Source organism: Perca fluviatilis, chromosome 6 (genome assembly GCF_010015445.1).
Source record: "Perca fluviatilis chromosome 6, GENO_Pfluv_1.0, whole genome shotgun sequence".
Lineage (NCBI taxonomy): Eukaryota > Metazoa > Chordata > Actinopteri > Perciformes > Percidae > Perca > Perca fluviatilis.
The window spans coordinates 39,578,985-39,597,071 of NC_053117.1; the positions used below are offsets into that span (position 1 = coordinate 39,578,985).

General features: G+C 39.8%; 1 protein-coding gene and 1 long non-coding RNA gene across 2 annotated transcripts in view; one reads left to right on the forward strand and one right to left on the reverse strand.

Annotated features, from left to right (window-relative positions):
• The window catches only part of LOC120560407 (tetratricopeptide repeat protein 28-like), a 391,494-nt gene that overhangs the window by 129,052 nt on the left and 244,355 nt on the right, over positions 1–18,087 (reverse strand). The window lies entirely within an intron of this gene.
• LOC120560408 overlaps positions 17,169–18,087 on the forward strand; it is a 6,769-nt gene continuing 5,850 nt past the window's right edge. Inside the window, exon 1 of the long non-coding RNA XR_005639480.1 lies at positions 17,169–17,460. This is a non-coding gene — a long non-coding RNA (uncharacterized LOC120560408). The remainder of the gene's footprint in view (positions 17,461–18,087) is intronic.

An 18,087-nucleotide genomic window follows, 5' to 3' on the forward strand; every position in this document is an offset into this window, starting at 1 on the left:
CTGCCATACAAAACCATTTTTTATTTTTTTTAAATATGTCAGGTCCATATGTGTGTGTGTTATGTGGTGAATGTGAAAATTAACTGCTACCTCCTCTGTCAGCTCTAGCCACTGAACAGAAATAAGAAGAGAAATCAGACCAATCACAAAAGCTGGTCAGTCTGACATCATACTGCCTGAGCTCATTACTATTCATGAGCTCGCCCAGTTGGGCTGGGTAAAGGATTCTGACAGCCAGGCTCTCATTGGCTAGCTGTTAGCCAATCAGATTCAAACAGCTTAGCTTGTTGAATATTAATGGGAACTGGCAGAAATCGAGCTGAGTCTTCCTGCAGGCTTTCTATACCACGCTAGAATGGCTTGAAACAAGGTAACCAAGTGAATGAATCCATGGTAGACCTTCAGACATTACCACAAAGTCATGAAATACGTGTGGCAGGGCACCTTTAAATAACGCTAAAGGAGACTTTCTGCGTCAACAACAAACGCCAAAGGCCCCTGACCGAGCTTTCTGACGCGATGGGAGTGAGAACGTGTTGTGCAGACACCTGCTTTAGGGCATAAATTAAAAAAACAACAACACAATGGTCCCTATCTGAGGTAACACAGTACCAGCTTGGCTTACTCCTTAAAACAGAAGGACAGAAAGTAGTAAACGTGGCTTCGTCTATAACTTTCATCGCTAGGGTTGGGTATCGGTCGTTAAGGCACCGGTGCCGTTTTAGCCAGCGGTGTAATCTAGTTTTTTGCAGCGAGTATACTGTGAGTCCCAGAGCGACAACCCCATATGTTTTTTTTTTAACGTTACCACGTAAAGCCTCAGCCTCATCTGGCTCATTTCCTGTGGTTTCTATAACGTCTGCTTCAGCGTCACTCTAAGGGGGCAGTATAGCTTCAGGGGCAGGCTGACCAAAAACACAGAGAGTGTAGTTTAAATTCACTTTCGTTTCATACGGTTATCTCCTTTAGTGATTCAAGTTAGTTCATTTCAAATTTGTGCAGAGAACGAGCGCCGAGCAACTGTGTCGTTCCCATGCAACTCAACAACACAGACGGGGAGAATTTATGAACAAAAGTATGAAAGTTCTGTCACGAAAACAATCGCTGTTACGTTACGTTATCCTGGCGCTTTTGTAAGCGGGTATACCGGAATCCTTGACCTTTTCCTAGTGGGTATACTGCGTATACCTGCGTATCACGTAGACTACACCACTGGCTTTAGCACTGTTGGTACCCAACCCTGCTCGTGGCTCTGGATGTGAAGAGCGCCGGCTGAGTAGGGAAGGTGTTTGGCTATATGCATAAATCGACAATCAGCTCCTCAGTCGCACTGACTGATCAGGGCCAGTAATTGCTCCGATGAGTGAAAACAGTGATTTTGCCTGGAGCAGATTGTTGCGCTACACCACGCTGACCTCTGACCTCAGCTGCTAATCACCAATTAGCATGCAGCCTTTTTTCTGCATGTCGACCTAAAGGGAAAGGGAAATCAGCTCAGAATGCCGATCAACAGCAACTACAACATCGACACAATCCCAAGTTAATCTTTATTTCGACCAATTAAAAAAATAAATAAAATCAACATAGTACACTCTAGACTAGAGCTTGGCAAAATATTGATATTTTATTTTGATATCATGATATGAGACTAGATATCGTCTTAGATTTGGGATATTGTAATATCGTAATATGGCATAAGTGTGGTCTTTTCCTGGTTTTAAAGGCTGCGTTACAGTAAAGTGATGTACTTTTCTGAACTTACCAGACTGTTCTAGCTGTTCTATTATTTGCCTTTACCCCACTTAGTCATTATATCCACATTACTGATGATTATTTATCAAACATTTAATTGTGTAAATATTTTGTGAAAGCACCAATAGTCAACATTACAATATCTTTGCGGTATTGATAGAAGTATTTAGTCAAAAATATTGTGATATTTGATTTTGTCCATATCGCCCAACCCTACTCTAGACCCCTTTGAACAAGGATAGGAACAAGCCTTGTCAAGTCCTACCCCCACGTCGTTACCACAAACAAGTGCACAATACAATAACAGACAATTTCAAATAAGAGAAACAATATTCCTACAATTTACGTCCTACTCTATCAAGCTATTAGGAAGAAAAGATCAAAGCGAGCACCACGCTGAGAGCCCTAAAGGGTTTTTGACAACCTCTGGTCCGTCTGGTTTTATTTTCTATAAAAGCTTGTAAAACATCAACCCTGTTGTCCATAGGCAATCTATGAACATCATTTCTTTTCAGGAAAAACCGAGCAATTAGAATAATTTGTGCTGCAGTGAGGTGACTTGAATGTTAAAAAAAGTTGTAGGACCATAAAGACAAATAAATAAAAGGGAACATGAATCTCACAGATATGTATTGATTTCACACACACAGCAATAAAAGCTAAGCCAATCTCCTCCCCTAATCAGTTCTCATATGTATTAGGAGTCAAACAGTGAAAGAATAAACATTGTAATTTATACAGTGGACAGAATATCTACATTTAAATCCTTATGACATTCACTTATGCCAATACTCAAAATAATAATGTCATATTTAGTGATATCTCACACACACACAGCAATGCTACACACGCATTTGTGTTGTCTAAAACAGTTATATATTATATATAATAACATAATGAACATTATAACTCATATAAAGGACAAACTATTTACATTTCTTACATACAGTGTATCAATCTTGGATGTAACAGTATGGATTAATGGCACAAAGACCTCGAAAAACTCTGGATTTCCAGGCTGGATACAAAACCTTCTGTAAGGGCTACGAAGACACCAAAGACATCAGCAGATCGGGGCGACTGTTAGCTTTTAGCTCCAAGAGACGGTATGTTTCTACTGGTTACTATTATAAAGTTATTAAGTTATGAATCAGAGGTGCCTCGGGGGGTTAACTTCAGTGAGAATTACGTTCTCCATCCTCCATTCTGTACTTTTCTTTAAAGTTGCATTACATTTATACTTTGTTTAATCGTTTCATCAAGACCATTCTACACACCACCCCCACGAATCAAAATACACATGCTAGGGCTGCACAATATATCGTTTTTTTTAATCGTCATCGCAATATCAACTGGCACAATGAACACATTTTAAAAGGCTGCGACATATCTCGAAAGTTACTCAGAGATTTTTTGTGTTAGTTGAAAGAAGATAGAAAAACGTTAGTAGAAAACTGCCCTTTAAAATGTAACCGGCATTCTTTTTATATTCAATTCGATGTTCAATTTGTTCAATAAAAGAATGTTGGAAATTCAATTCAATTGAATTCAATTTGTTATAGTGTCAAATCACAACAGGAGTTATCTCAGGTATCTACAGATAGAATAGGTCTAGACCACACTCTATAATTTAGAAAGACCCAACATTTCCCCACAATTCCCCCCCAAAGAGCAAGCATTTGTCAAAAATTAACTTTGGCGGGTAACAGTGTAAAGCTGCTAGCCAATTCGGCAGATTGCGAATTAATCAAATACATCCGCGTCTGTTTAAATTGGCACGCTGCAGAAACGATGCGACTACTCAGTGTCGCCAGATTGGTTTTCCGCCAATTTGGGCGGTGTTTGGCTCGGAAACTTAATCTTTATCTGGCAACACCATGTTGTGAAGTGCCATACGACCATTGGCTACGTGTCTAGCGACTAGGGATGTAACGATTACCGGTGTAACGGTAAACCATGATAAAAATGTTGACTATAACAATTACCGTTTTCATTTTAAATATCATTATTATCGCCGTGGATCACGGTGTGGAAACCGTGTGTTTAATCCTTCCCAGCTTCATCCGAGTCTCCTGAAGTTGCTAAATCAGCTGTTTACTGCTGTACCCTTGTTCCTTTCATGTTAAAAGTTGCACTTTTGATAAGGTTTTGCCTATATTTTTGTAATTTAATAAACACTATTACACTTTTTGAAACTATTTCAGCTTGTGTAGGCCTATCAGTGCTTTCTGAACATACTGAACACATCTTTTAAAAATACTGCGATAATACCAAAAACCGTGATAATTTTGGTCACTATAACCGTGAGGTTAAATTTTCATACCGTTACATCCCTACTAGCGGGTGGGGGTATCGGTGGGTAACTTCAAATTTAATGTAATTAGTAAAGATTTGGCTAGTGGAAAAAAAATCTATTGGCTGGTGGCTTTAAAAATCTATTGGCTGGTAGCTTTAAAAATCTATTGGCTGGTAGCTTTAAAAATCTATTGGCTGGTAGCTTTAAAAATCTATTGGCTGGTAGCTTTAAAAATCTATTGGCTGGTCATGAAAAGAGTTAATTTAAACACCTGGTTATCACATATTTTCCTCATATCGTGCAGACCCAACACACACTTTTCAGATGGGTCCAAGCATATATCCCCCCCCCCCCACTCTATCAAAGTTAAACGTCCGCTCCAGAGGACATCTCGTGTTTCTAAATGCAAATGTACACAAATGTTTGGCTGCGAGCCGAGCCAGCCTGTGCGCTGAGAGGGCAGTTGTGCGGGGAGTTGCCTTGGATGTGTAGCTCTCTCTCTCTCTCTCTTGTCACAACAATATCTTTTCACCCCAGAGCTGCTGGCAAGATTCACGAGCCAGAGGACTTGATGTGGTGTCGGTGTGCCGGCCAGATGAAATCCCCCTCGGTCCACTAATATAGGTTTCTGTGTTGGCCTGTGCGTTACGAGTTACTGTAGCTAAGGAGCCATTTCACACCGCAGAGCTGGAAATAGGTCTCACTGTAGCTAAATCAACCCCGGCCCCTCGGCACCGGAGACACTATTACACACATCATTCTGCACACACGTTCAATAAACACATACACACATTCCTTTTCACTCTCGGCCTTTTCCTTCCTTCCCTTCATAACTACCTTCGGTGGCTCTCCCTTTTTCTCCTCCCACCGCTCCACCCTCCCCTCTTCTTCCAAGTACCTCTCTCTTTCCCTCGCTCCTTCTCCTTCATTAAAATGGACTTCCTAAAGCTTCCATTCGTCTTGCTGACAGCTTCGCTATCGATTGGGATGGAGAAAGGGAATGCAGTGGCAGAGCTTTAAATGGCTCTCTGGATGAGGGCCGCGCTGGACGCACACCGGAACGGAGGAGGAGGAGGAGGAGGAGGAGGAGGAGGAGGAGGAGGAGGAGGAGGAGGAGGGAGGGAGGGCTAGGTTTAGCAGACCCCGAGCCTGGACCAAGGGGGTAACCTTTGCTTCAGAACTCGAACCTCCTATGGCGCCATTTTGATGCTACAAAGCCATCACCTCCCGTTAGCATCCCATTAACTCCCATTCATTCTGACGTCACTTTGACAGAGAATAACTTTACATCTGAAGCGTTTAAAGACTCTATTTGTCTGTTGTTTATTTCTAAAGAAACACGACAATGTATAAAAGGCTCCATTACCTTGTACCTCACGTTATGGCTCCGTAGCAGACGCTTTTATAAAAAAAATTACCGTATAGTACAGGAGACGCTCACAGGCAGTTTTGACTTACATGAGCTGTTTAAGTTTAATTACTAATGTTAACTAGCATGTTAGTGATCAGTAATTAGCCTGTGTCCATGTTATCTCCTTCCATATACCTACGCTCTCCGTCTCTGTAAGATTGGGATGATTGAGATTTCTCTCGGCACAGCTACCAGAAGACTTCACACTTTCAGACAGGTTGCTCACGTCACATCTACGTCTTCAAGCTCAGTTGGAGGCTGCTCAGTAACGCTCAGCCAGCACCGGGAAAGAGACTTCTAATATCCTTCACTCGTCTCTGGTCCAGAGACATGGGGTCTGTTGGTCCTTTATATATACGGTCTATGGTCTGGACTCTGATGCGTCTTAAGTCACCGGTGAAGAACACCTAGGTTGCCATAGGGCTGGGCAATATATCAATATTATATCGACATATATATATATATATATATATACAGTACAGGGCAAAAGTTTGGACACACCTTCTCATTCAATGCGTTTCCTTTTTATTTTCATGACTATTTACATTGTAGATTCTCACTGAAGGCATCAAAACTATGAATGAACACATATGGAATTATGTACTTAACAAAAAAGTGTGAAATAACTGAAAACATGTCTTATATTTTGGATTCCTCAAAGTAGCCACCCTTTGCTTTTTATTAATAAGGGAAAAACTTCCACTAATTAACCCTGACAAAGCACACCTGTGAAGGTAAAACCATTTCAGGTGACTACCTCATGAAGCTCATTGAGAGAACACCAAGGGTTTGCAGAGTTATCAAAAAAAGCAATGTAAATATAATAATAATAATAATAATATTAATAAAAAAAGCAAAGGTTGGTACTTTGAAGAATCTAAAATATAAGACATGTTTTCAGTTATTTCACACTTTTTGTAACATTATATAATTCCTTATTGTGTTCATTCATAGTTTTGATGCCTGTAATGTAATCATAATGTAAACAGTCATGAAAATAAAAAAAAACCATTGAATGAGAAGGTGTGTCCAAACTTTTGGCCTGTACTGTATATATATATATATATATATATATATATATATATGAGGCTAGACATCGTCTTCAATTTAAAATATCGTAATTAGAGATGTTCCAATACGATACCAGTATCGGATACCTCATAAAATGCTGGTATCAGGAGTTTATGCACCGATCTGATACCACGTTATTTATCCCCGAAGAAAATCTACTTTTCTAAGTAGTTTACGTTTGATCTTTTTCCGTTATGACTCACAGTCAAACTGGATCGTAAAAGAATGTTCTACAGCGTTCATTGTTTGTTCATGTTTCACAAAAAGTTTAACCTGAGCAACAACAAAGATAGAAATCATACCACATCCATACAGGGATAGTAGGGCTGTGTATTGGCAAGAATCTGGCGATGCGATACGTATCACGATACATGGGTCACGATTCAATATACTGCAATGTATTTCGATACTGTGCGTAAGGCGATATATTGGGATTTTTTTAAACTATAATTTTAGAAAAACTAATATTTAAATAAAGACATGATGTTCATAAAAGTCAAAGAAGTTTACTTTAGGTCAACAATTCAGTACACAGAAAATCTAACTGCCAGTTTGGGATTGTGGTCCCCAGGTTCTTAGTGAGCTAATGTTTATATGCTAAAGTAGGCCAAAGTTCAGCTATGTTGTTAGCTTCTAGCAACAAATCAGGCACTGTTAGGCACTGTTAGGCAAGTTAGTTAGCTAGCTACCGTAAATGTAGCCTACTTTTAAAATGCCATATTTTCCCTCTGGGCTCACCAAAACGGACGTGACAGCATATTAACCATTCGCTGCACGGGATCGCTAGTAAACATACTACACTTGCTCTGCTAGTCTATCGTTCAGGACAAGACCATGTAGCCTGGTGGTGGGGGAGGCGGGACAGCCTCCCCAAATTGTCTGCCCTTTCAAACTCCTACCTGGGTGTGTACAGACCTCTTGGACACCGTCTGAGAGAGGTTTCTCCTGTGCAGGACATGCCATAAGTCAGGAAAGGTGTAGTATCTTGCCAAAGAAGGCAAATATAGTCATTTTTCTGCAAAGGAACTGCTAAAGTTTGAAGCTGGTTTACTTAGCATACCAACTCAACATTTATTACAAAATACAAATACTTGTTAATAGTGTAACTGTTATTTATTGTTAGATGATGGTAGTTGTGTGTTAGGTGACTTAGGTTTACTTATTATATATTTAAGTACTTTAAAACGTTAATATATTGTTAAATTGAAATCATTTTCAATCCCAAAAAACCTCTATAAAAGAGCCTTTCTTTGACGTCATTTTAAAGGAATCGGTTTAGGAATCGGAATCGTTTTAAAAGTACCGGTTTCGGCATCAGAATCCAAATAAAAAAATCCAAACGGTACCCAACCCTAGTCGTGAGCCATTATCTAGGGAAGACGAGTCGGCAAGTTCCCTCCTCATCCCTCTCGCCGCGTGACATCCAACCCCTCTGCCAAGATTAATGATCGGACTTTTGATTTTCCTAATGATTGAAATCTCCGCGGCGTGCTCGGGGTCCTGTGGCGCCCGATGAACACTCTCTCCGTGTCTGTCGGTTGTCATCTATAATCATACAGTGCTCCGCGGCAGCCTATCAGGAAGCAAAGGGGTCTCCTGTGACCGTGTCACTGTTTATTTGTTATCTAATCTGTCCCTCTGTATCGCCCTTGATTGGATCGGCGAGGGAGCGAAAAGATAGACAAGGTGTAATATTCAAGACAAATTACTCAACTCCCCAGCTGTGAGCAGGTCAATCCACGCGTGGCACTGCAGACTTTAGATTAAGGTCTTGTTACAGTAGCATTATCTGCAGGGCTTGGGGTGCTCGTGTATCGACGCTTTGATCGGTAGAGGTAGGAGTCCATACGGCACTCAGCTTTGTAGACCCAATAAAATAAATGAAAAATCCCAAACCCTCGATATCAAAGTGGATTGTGTCTGCTCTTTATAAAGGCCACACAATATGGTGACATGGTCTGAGGTACTGTAGTCTGGATCAACGGAAGTACATTTCCAGGATAAAGCCGTCAATTTCCGCTCTCAGAATCCCTTCGCCGCGGGAAACGACAACAATAGGGCTGGGCGATACGGAGAAAATCCAAATATCACGATATTTTTGACCAAATACCTCGATATCGATACCGCAACGATATTGTAGACTGTTGGTGCTTTCACAAAATATTTACACAATGAGATTTTTGATAAATAATCATCAGTAATGTGGATATAATGACTAAGTGGGGTAAAGGCAAATAATAGAACAGCTAGAACAGTCTGGTAAGTAAAGTTAGGACATCACTTTACTGTAATGCAGCCTTTAAAACCAGGAAAAGACACTTATGCCATATTACGAAATCCAAAATCTAAGACGATATCTAGTCTCATATCACGATATCGATATAATATCGATATATTGCCCAGCTCTAAACAACAATCTTCGAGCTACACGCTGAAAAGGGCGAGCCTTGAAGAACATGTGGATGGTTCAACAAGACCGTTGGGATTGGTTTAAAGAAATGCAAACAACCCAGAGCGTTTCTTTCCTCCTATCCCAGAATGCATCTGTGGTGTAGCCAGACCTTCACTCCACAGCGCTGTGGAGATAGAGCTGGCAATGAGAGACTAGCGGTTCTGTAAAATGGAGAGAGAATAAGACAAACAGGGATAAGGAGGAGAAAAAATTTAGATGAAGAAGTGTGGGGAAGGGGTGAGATGGAAGAGAAATAAAGAAAGGAAGCAGAGGTGATGTGGGATGGAGGGGGGGGGGAGAGAAATGGAGCATGGGGCACTGAAGAAGGAGGGAAGGAGGGAGGGAGCAGAGAGCAGTAGTCGATATACCAGCAGTCATTCATCTCTCTGACAGCCTTCCAAATGCTCCACTGGGGGAGACACAACGCTGCGTCACCTCCAATGCAGCAAATGCACACCGCGCACACACACACACACACACACACACACACACACACACACACGTCTGCATACATGTGCATACACACACACACACACACGGAGGAAATGCATGTTTGTGAAGCTTGATGTTTCTGCGCGTGCACACACAGCGCTGCATGTTCTGGGTCAACGGTGTGTTGCAGGACATAGAGAGTCGATACATACTCCGTTACACTGCAACCTGCACAAGCACACATCATAGCCGGGCTCAATGTTAGACCTAACCACATGTTCACATGTGCTCTCTCTCACATGCACACGTATAAAAGCATATCTGCTGACAATAACTGATGAACATGTGCTGCGGCAGCAATTTTAATCTAGATCCTTTAATCTCAAAAGGCAGTTTAAAGGGGCGCTATGCAGTTTGGGCCATTTCTTGGCTGTTTTCTCGCAGGTTTCTCTATAGAGCCCCCCCTACAGGTTTCTCTATAGAGTCCCCCCCTACAGGTTTCTCTATAGAGTCCCCCCTACAGGTTTCTCTATAGAACCCCCCTTACAGGTTTCTCTATAGAGCCCCCCTACAGGTTTCTCTATAGAACCCCCCTACAGGTTTCTCTATAGAGCCCCCCTACAGGTTTCTCTATAGAGCCCCCCTACAGGTTTCTCTATAGAACCCCCCTACAGGTTTCTCTATAGAGCCCTACAGGTTTCTCTATAGAGCCCCCTACAGGTTTCTCTATAGAGTCCCCTACAGGTTTCTCTAGAAACCCCCTACAGGTTTTCTATAGAGCCCCCCTACAGGTTTCTCTATAGAGCCCCCTACAGGTTTCTCTATAGAACCCCCTACAGGTTTCTCTATAGAGTCCCCCTACAGGTTTCTCTATAGAACCCCCCTACAGGTTTCTCTATAGAGTCCCCCCTACAGGTTTCTCTATAGAGCCCCCCTACAGGTTTCTCTATAGAGCCCCCCTACAGGTTTCTCTATAGAGCCCCCCTACAGCTCCTATGTTTCCTTGTTTCCTCTGTTCCTCCAACAATGCTTTCCTCCACACCCACACCCACACACACAGCGAGTGTTCTGGTCACAGCCCATTGGCTGATGCCTGCCGTCCATCTCCCATGATTCATGGCTAAGCGAGCTGCTGTAGAGCAGTTCTGAACCACTGGGCCGAGGCGAGCCCGTGTGTCATTACGGCACAGCGGGCTGGACGTGCCGTTAGAGCCGGCCCGGAGCCGCGGCGGAGCCGGTCACACCGCCAGGGAACGGAGCAGGCACTACTGTACACGTCTCGTAGTGCTTTTACTAGAAAAGTCACCTCACCATATGGTTTATTTCTATTCTCCTTCCATATAAATTGCAGTACAGTAGCTCAACATGTCATGTCATTCTCAGTTTTTGGCTACTTCCATTCGGTTGTATGTGTTATAGGGTTAGATATGTAAAGATGTACACATAGATTATCTAATGCTATCATATCATAGCATTTGTTTGATCTTATACCATGGTCTGGGTGAATACTCGATTCTGATTGGCTGCAGGGTGTCCATTAAAAAGTGATGTAGGACACCTCCTAAAGGACTAAACTGACTGTTTACTGTTCTAAATGAATGCGCTACATTAAATCAAAAAGGAAATGTGGATTTATTATTTCCAACTCGTCCTCTGAACACCACAGGATGGAGCTAACACACACAGGCTGCAAGAAGTCAGTTCTACCATAGACATAATATATGTGTATGTGTATATATATATATATATATATATATATATATATATATATATATATATATATATATATATGTCTATGAGTTCTACTGGCCCTCTGGACTGACTTTGTTTCACAGAGAATAACGTTATCTCACATCCCGTTCACTGTTCAGCTCGCTGCTTCAGGCTGCGCCGCTGCAGCCGACAACAACGTTACACATCGCGGATCTAATTCTTCGTAAAAGTCGTTATATTGTTTTGGGGACAGTGACATGGCTGATAGCTAGCTTGTCTTGTTGTTCAACATACTGTCAAATTATTTCTACTGATTGCCAACTGTACACAATGTTATTGACTTTGGATCTTGCTAGCATAGCGTTAGCTTTCTGGCTCGTAGCTAAACTGAAGGGTTCTACCAGCTGAGCGGACTATATGAATATCTCCGGTTGCTAAGGGAGGCAAGTCGTATCTAAGGTCCTTTCTAATTCCTGGTGGAGAGAACAACGTTTGCATTACATAAGAACCTGATGGATGGGAATGATTGTTCCAGGTATTAGTCAGCGAGCTGAACAGTGAACGGGATGTGAGATAACGTTATTCTCTGTGAAACAAAGTCAGTCCAGAGGGCCAGTAGAACTCATAGACATAATATATATATATATATATATATATATATATATATATATATATATATATATATATATATATATATATATATATATATATATATATGTCTATGGTAGAACTGACTTCTTGCAGCCTGTGTGTGTTAGCGCCATCCTGTGGTGTTCAGAGGACGATTTGGAAATAATAAATCCACATTTCCTTATTGATTTAATGTAGCGCATTCATTTAGAACAGTAAACAGTCAGTTTCACCGAACTCCTTTACTAGGTGTCCTACATCACTTTTTAATGGACACCCTGCAGCCAATCAGAATCGAGTATTCACCCAGACCATGGTATAAACAGATATAAAGAATTATGATTCATAATAATTATAGCAGTTGGCATGATGAACGGTGGCAGTTATAGTAAGAATAAAGATAATGGGACTATGACTAGAAATAACAGTTGTAGCAGTTCAGGGCGTAGCCGGGCGTTTACATATGGGGGTTCCCAGGTACAGTCTTCCCCTGCCACCTTACCAAGACCTCTCGCCACCCCTTTGCCACCCCATGTAAAAAATTGTCTAGATCGGCCACTGCTGGGTGGTCTAGTGGTAGAGCACGCGCCGATACATAGAGGGTCCCTGACGCAGTGGTCGCGGGTTTGATTCCGACCTGCTGCAGTTTCCTGCATGTCATTTCCCCTCTCTCTTCCCCTTTAATGTCTGAGCTGTCACAATAAAGGCCAAAATACCCCAAAAATAATCTTAAAAAGAATTAAAAAAATTACGCAAACCGATTTTTTTCCCAGATTTTTTTTTTTGATATTTAAGTGGCTTTTTCAAGTTTTATTCACCGTTTTTGCTGCCTACAATATTCACATTTAAGAAGCGGGAATCTGAGAATATTTTACTTTTGTATTCATAAAAAAATGACGCAAACCGATTTGTTTCCCAGATTTTTGGCCCTTTTTTTTTTTTTCGATATTTAAGTGGCTTTTTCAAGTTTTATTCACCGTTTTTGCTGCCTAATATATTCACATTTAAGAAGCGGACATCTGAGAATGTTTAACTTTGGTATTTAAAAAAAAAAATGTACTCAAACCGATTTATCGATTCATTTTGCAGCTAATTTCGTCAGACACCGTTCTCCTCCTGCCCCCCCCCCCAGGCAGCGTTTCAGCTGAATCATCCCCAAAATCCTCCTCCTTAATCAGCGGAGGCTAAAGAAAGGAGACAGGGGTGCCAAGTTCCCCCACCCTCTCTGCCATCCTCTATTAGCGGGGGCCCCCGAAAAAGGCGGTGGAGGCACACGTCCACACCCTAATGACTCCTTAATGATCCCGTCCTCTGCCAGAGCGCTGACAAACACTGACAGTCCCTGACCCTGACACACTCAGCCCCACGCCTCATTACACCAGCGAGGGTCCCACACATGGGCGTAGACTTGATATGACCCCCCCCCCAAAATATTTAGAAGATGTAGATTTGTCCCCGCTCGAAAAATATGAAAGACAACCCGCATTTAACAAGCATATAAAAAACAAATCAACTCAAACCAATTAAAGGGGAACTATGCAGTTTTTAGCTTAATTTACCTTTACTATAGTTAAGTTATAGTTTACCCTCAGTGAGTGTGTGTCTGTGTGTGTGTGTGTGTGTGTGTGTGCTTGTCTGTGTGTGTGTTTGTGTGTCTTCTGTGTGTGCTTGTCTGTGTGTGTGTGTGTGTGCGTGTCTGTCTGTGTGTGTCTGTGCTTGTCTGTGTGTGTGTGTGTGTGTGTGTCTTACTGTGTGTGCTTGTGTGTGTCTGTGTGTGTGTGTGTGCTTGTCTGTGTGTTTGCTTGTCTGTGTGTGTGTGTGTGTGTGTGTGTGTGTGTGTGTGTGTGTGTTTCTTACTGTGTGTGCTTGTGTGTGTCTGTGTGTGTGTGCTTGTCTGTGTGTGTGCTTGTCTGTGTGTGTGTGTGTGTGTGTGTCTGGGTGCGTGTGTGTGCACTTGTCTATGTGTGTGTGTGTGTGTGTGTGTGTGTGTGTGTGTGCTTGTCTGTGTGTGTGTGTGTGTGTGTGTGCTTGTTTGTGTGTGTGTGTGCTTGTCTGTGTGTGTGTGTCTATGTGTGTGTCTGTGTGTGTCTATGTGTGTGTCTGTGTATGTCTGTGTGTGTGTGTGTGTGTGTGTGTGTGTGTGTGTGTGTGTGTGTCTGTGTCTGTCTGTGTATGTCTGTGTCTGTGTCTGTGTGTGTGTGTGTGTGTGTGTGTGTGTCCGATCCTACAGCCTGGGCCGAGCAGGATCCTACAGCTCCAAACTAGCGCCAAGATCAACTAAACACCCATGATGAAATAGTCCGTGTCCCTCGCAGAGTGAGGGGCAACGTCGGAGTAAATTCCTTTGGGCAGATGGAGCGAGAGAGCGAGAGAGAGAGACAGAGAGCGAGAGAGAGCATAGATAAACAAAGCCCAAGTTAAAGGGGGGGGGGGGGAGAGGGGGGGGGGGGGGGAGGGGGGGAGGAGAAAAAAAGACGCAATATGAGAGTCAATATTTATTTTATTTATTTTTTTTCTTTTTTTCCTTCATGTTTTTTTTCTTTTTTTTTTGGGGGTGGCCGGGGCGGTCTCTTTTTTTCACCCCCCCGCGGCCGAGCCCCCAGCCGGGCCCCCCCCCCCCTTTCTCCGCTTCTCCTCCAACCCCCCCCCCCCCCCTGCCGGGTTACCTCCTTCTACTTAAACCTACTATTTAAGATGGAGAACGTCACAGGCAAACGGAGGAGGACGGGGAAAAAGGGAGTTTGGAGAGCAAAGACCTAGTTTAACAGCTTTGTTTCGCAATGACAGAGAAGGCCTTTGTTAAGGAGGGTTAATAGCAGACCTCGGGTGAAGCCAGGTGTGGAAACTGGGACAAAATATATTCAGTTTACTGTCACACAGGAGTGAAGAAACTAGAAAATATTCACATTTAAGTTTTAAAAAATGACTCAAACCGGTTAATCGACTTTTTGGACGCTTTTCTTTCACTTATTTTCAAATTTCAAAGTTAAGTAGGTATGTAGCCTAAGTAAGTAAGTAAGTAAATATGTAAGTAAGTAAGCAAGTAAGTAAGTAAGTCTGTAAATAAGTAAGTAAGTCTGTAAGTAAGTAAGTCTGTAAGTCTGTAAGTATGTAAGTAAGTAAGTATGTAATAAGTAAGTAAGTAAGTATGTAATAAGTAAGTAAGTAAGTATGTAATAAGTAAGTAAGTAAGTCTGTAAATAAGTAAGTCTGTAAGTAAGTAAGTCTGTAAGTCTGTAAGTATGTAAGTAAGTAAGTAATAAGTAAGTAAGTAAGTATGTAATAAGTAAGTAAGTAAGTAATAAGTAAGTAAGTAAGTATGTAATAAGTAAGTAAGTATGTAATAAGTAAGTATGTATGTAAGTAAGTATGTAATAAGTAAGTATGTAATAAGTAAGTATGTAATAAGTATGTATGTAATAAGTATGTAATAAGTATGTATGTAATAAGTATGTATGTAATAAGTAAGTATGTAATAAGTATGTATGTAATAAGTATGTATGTAATAAGTAAGTTAGTGTATGTAATAGTAGTAATGTCTGTAAATAGAGTTCTGTAGAGTAGTAGGGTATTTTTACATTTAAGTTTTAAAAAATGACTAGCAAGTATCTTTTTTTTTTTGTTTTTGGCCTTTTTTTTTTTTTTTTTTTTTGTTTCAAAGTAAGTGAAGTAGAGTAAGTATGTAGAAGTAAGTAAGTAAGTGAAGTAAGTAAGTCTGTAAATAGAGTAAGTAAGTCTGTAAGTAAGTAGGTTGTAGGTCTGTGGTAGTGTGAAGTAAGGGTTGTAATAGGTATAGTAAGTAAATTATGTAATAAGTGGTAAGTAGTATGTAATAGGTAAGTAAGTAAGTCTGTAAATAAGTGGGTCTGTAAGTAAGTAAGTCTGTAAGTCTGTAAGTATGTAAGTAAGTAAGTAATAAGTAAGTAAGTAAGTATGTAATAAGTAAGTAAGTAAGTATGTAATAAGTAAGTAAGTAAGTATGTAATAAGTAAGTAAGTATGTAATAAGTAAGTAAGTAAGTATGTAATAAGTAAGTAAGTATGTAATAAGTAAGTAAGTAAGTATGTAATAAGTAAGTAAGTATGTAATAAGTAAGTATGTATGTAAGTAAGTATGTAATAAGTAAGTATGTAATAAGTAAGTATGTAATAAGTATGTATGTAATAAGTATGTAATAAGTATGTATGTAATAAGTATGTATGTAATAAGTAAGTATGTAATAAGTATGTATGTAATAAGTATGTATGTAATAAGTAAGTAAGTAAGTATGTAATAAGTAAGTAAGTAAGTCTGTAAATAAGTAAGTCTGTAAGTAAGTAAGTCTGTAAGTCTGTAAGTATGTAAGTAAGTAAGTAATAAGTAAGTAAGTAAGTATGTAATAAGTAAGTAAGTAAGTAATAAGTAAGTAAGTAAGTATGTAATAAGTAAGTGAAGTATGTAAAGTAAGTATGTATGTAAGTAAGTATGTAATAGTAAGTGTATGTAATAAGTAAGTTATGTAATAAGTATGTATGTAATAAGTTATGTAATAAGTATGTATGTAATAAGTATGTATGTAATAAGTGTATGTAATAAGTATGTATGTAATAAGTATGTATGTAATAAGTAAGTATGTAATAAGTAAGTAAGTAAGTAAGTAAGTATGTAATAAGTAAGTATGTAAGTAAGTATGTAATAAGTAAGTAAGTAAGTATGTATGTAAGTAAGTAAGTAAGTATGTAATAAGTAAGTATGTAATAAGTATGTATGTAATAAGTATGTATGTAATAAGTAAGTATGTAATAAGTAAGTAAGTAAGTAAGTATGTATGTAAGTATGTAAGTAAGTATGTAATAAGTAAGTATGTAAGTAAGTATGTAATAAGTAAGTAAGTAAAATTGTATTTATATAGCACTTAAGAACACACAGTTATAAAGTGCTTCACACACACGTGCAATATGCATATATGAATAAATAAAAAAGAATAAACATGAATAACAGTGCAAAAATACAGCATAAAGGGGGTGTAGCTCTTTACAGGAAGGCTAGTGTATTTCAAAGTGTTTTTGTCACTCTCCAACGTTTTGATGCTTGTCTTTATATTTTTGACCGTTTCTCGACTTTTTTGATGCTTTTTTTTGGGATGTTTTTTTTTACTTTTTTCCAACTGTTTTGACGCGTTCTCGATGTCTCGACAGATGTTCAGTTTACACATTAGAAAATATCCAAAGCCAAGTGTGGAAACTGGGAGAAAAACAAAAGTCAAAAGACCCACGCAGCTATAGAAAGAGCAGGGAGTGTGTTTATGTGCTATCTGCAGTATATATGACAGCTGAAAATCTGCTAAGGATATTTCCAAAAGGCAGCAGGCTAAAGAAAAACACTAACTTCAGGCTAGCCTATGACCTCACTGGTTTGGACCGCAGCTCCCAGTCCCAGTCGGGGATGACAGAGCAATCACTCTTCCCCAGCTCGGCCTTCTTTTCTGTTTTCCTCTTTTTTCTTTTTCTTTTTTAGCTCTGCGTCTTTACGGATGATTATCCCGGTCAGTTTCAGGCAGATTTATTAGTGACACCGAGTCTGCTGGTCAGCTTCAGGCAACTGGCCAACACTGGAATTGCCTTTCCTTGTTGTTTTTTTGCTGCGTCGTGCCCTAAAGAGCCACAAGAGAGACTTTCTTCACTGGTTGTTAGAAGACGAGCGAGCGAGCAAGCAAGCAAGCATGTAAGTAAGTAAGTAGGTATATAAGTATGTAAGTAAGCAAGTAAGTAAGTAATTAAGTAGGTATGTAGCCTAAGTAAGTAAGTAAGTAGGTATGTAATAAGTAAGTAGTTATGTAAGTAAGTACGTAACTAAGTAGGTAAGTAGGCTAAGTAGGTATTTAAGTATGTAGTAAGTAATTAAGTAAGTAAGTAAGCAAGTATGTAAGTAAGTAGGTAGGTATGTATGTAAGTATGCAAGTATGTAAGTAAGTAGGTATCTAAGTATGTAGTAAGTAAGTAAGCAAGTATGTAAGTATGTAAGTAAGTAGGTAGGTATGTATGTAAGTATGCAAGTATGTAAGTAAGTAGGTATCTAAGTATGTAGTAAGTAAGTAAGCAAGTATGTAAGTATGTAAGTAAGTAGGTATGTAAGTAAGTAGGTATCTAAGTATGTAGTAAGTAAGTAAGTAAGTATGTAAGTAAGTACGTAGGTATGTAAGTAAGTATGTAAGTAAGTAAGTAGGTATGTAAGTGAGTAAGGTAGGTATCTAAGTAAGTATGTAAGTAAGTAGGTAAGTGAATAATTAAGTAAGTAAGTAAGTGACTAAATATATAAGTAAGTATGTAAGTAAGCAAGTAAGTAAAAATT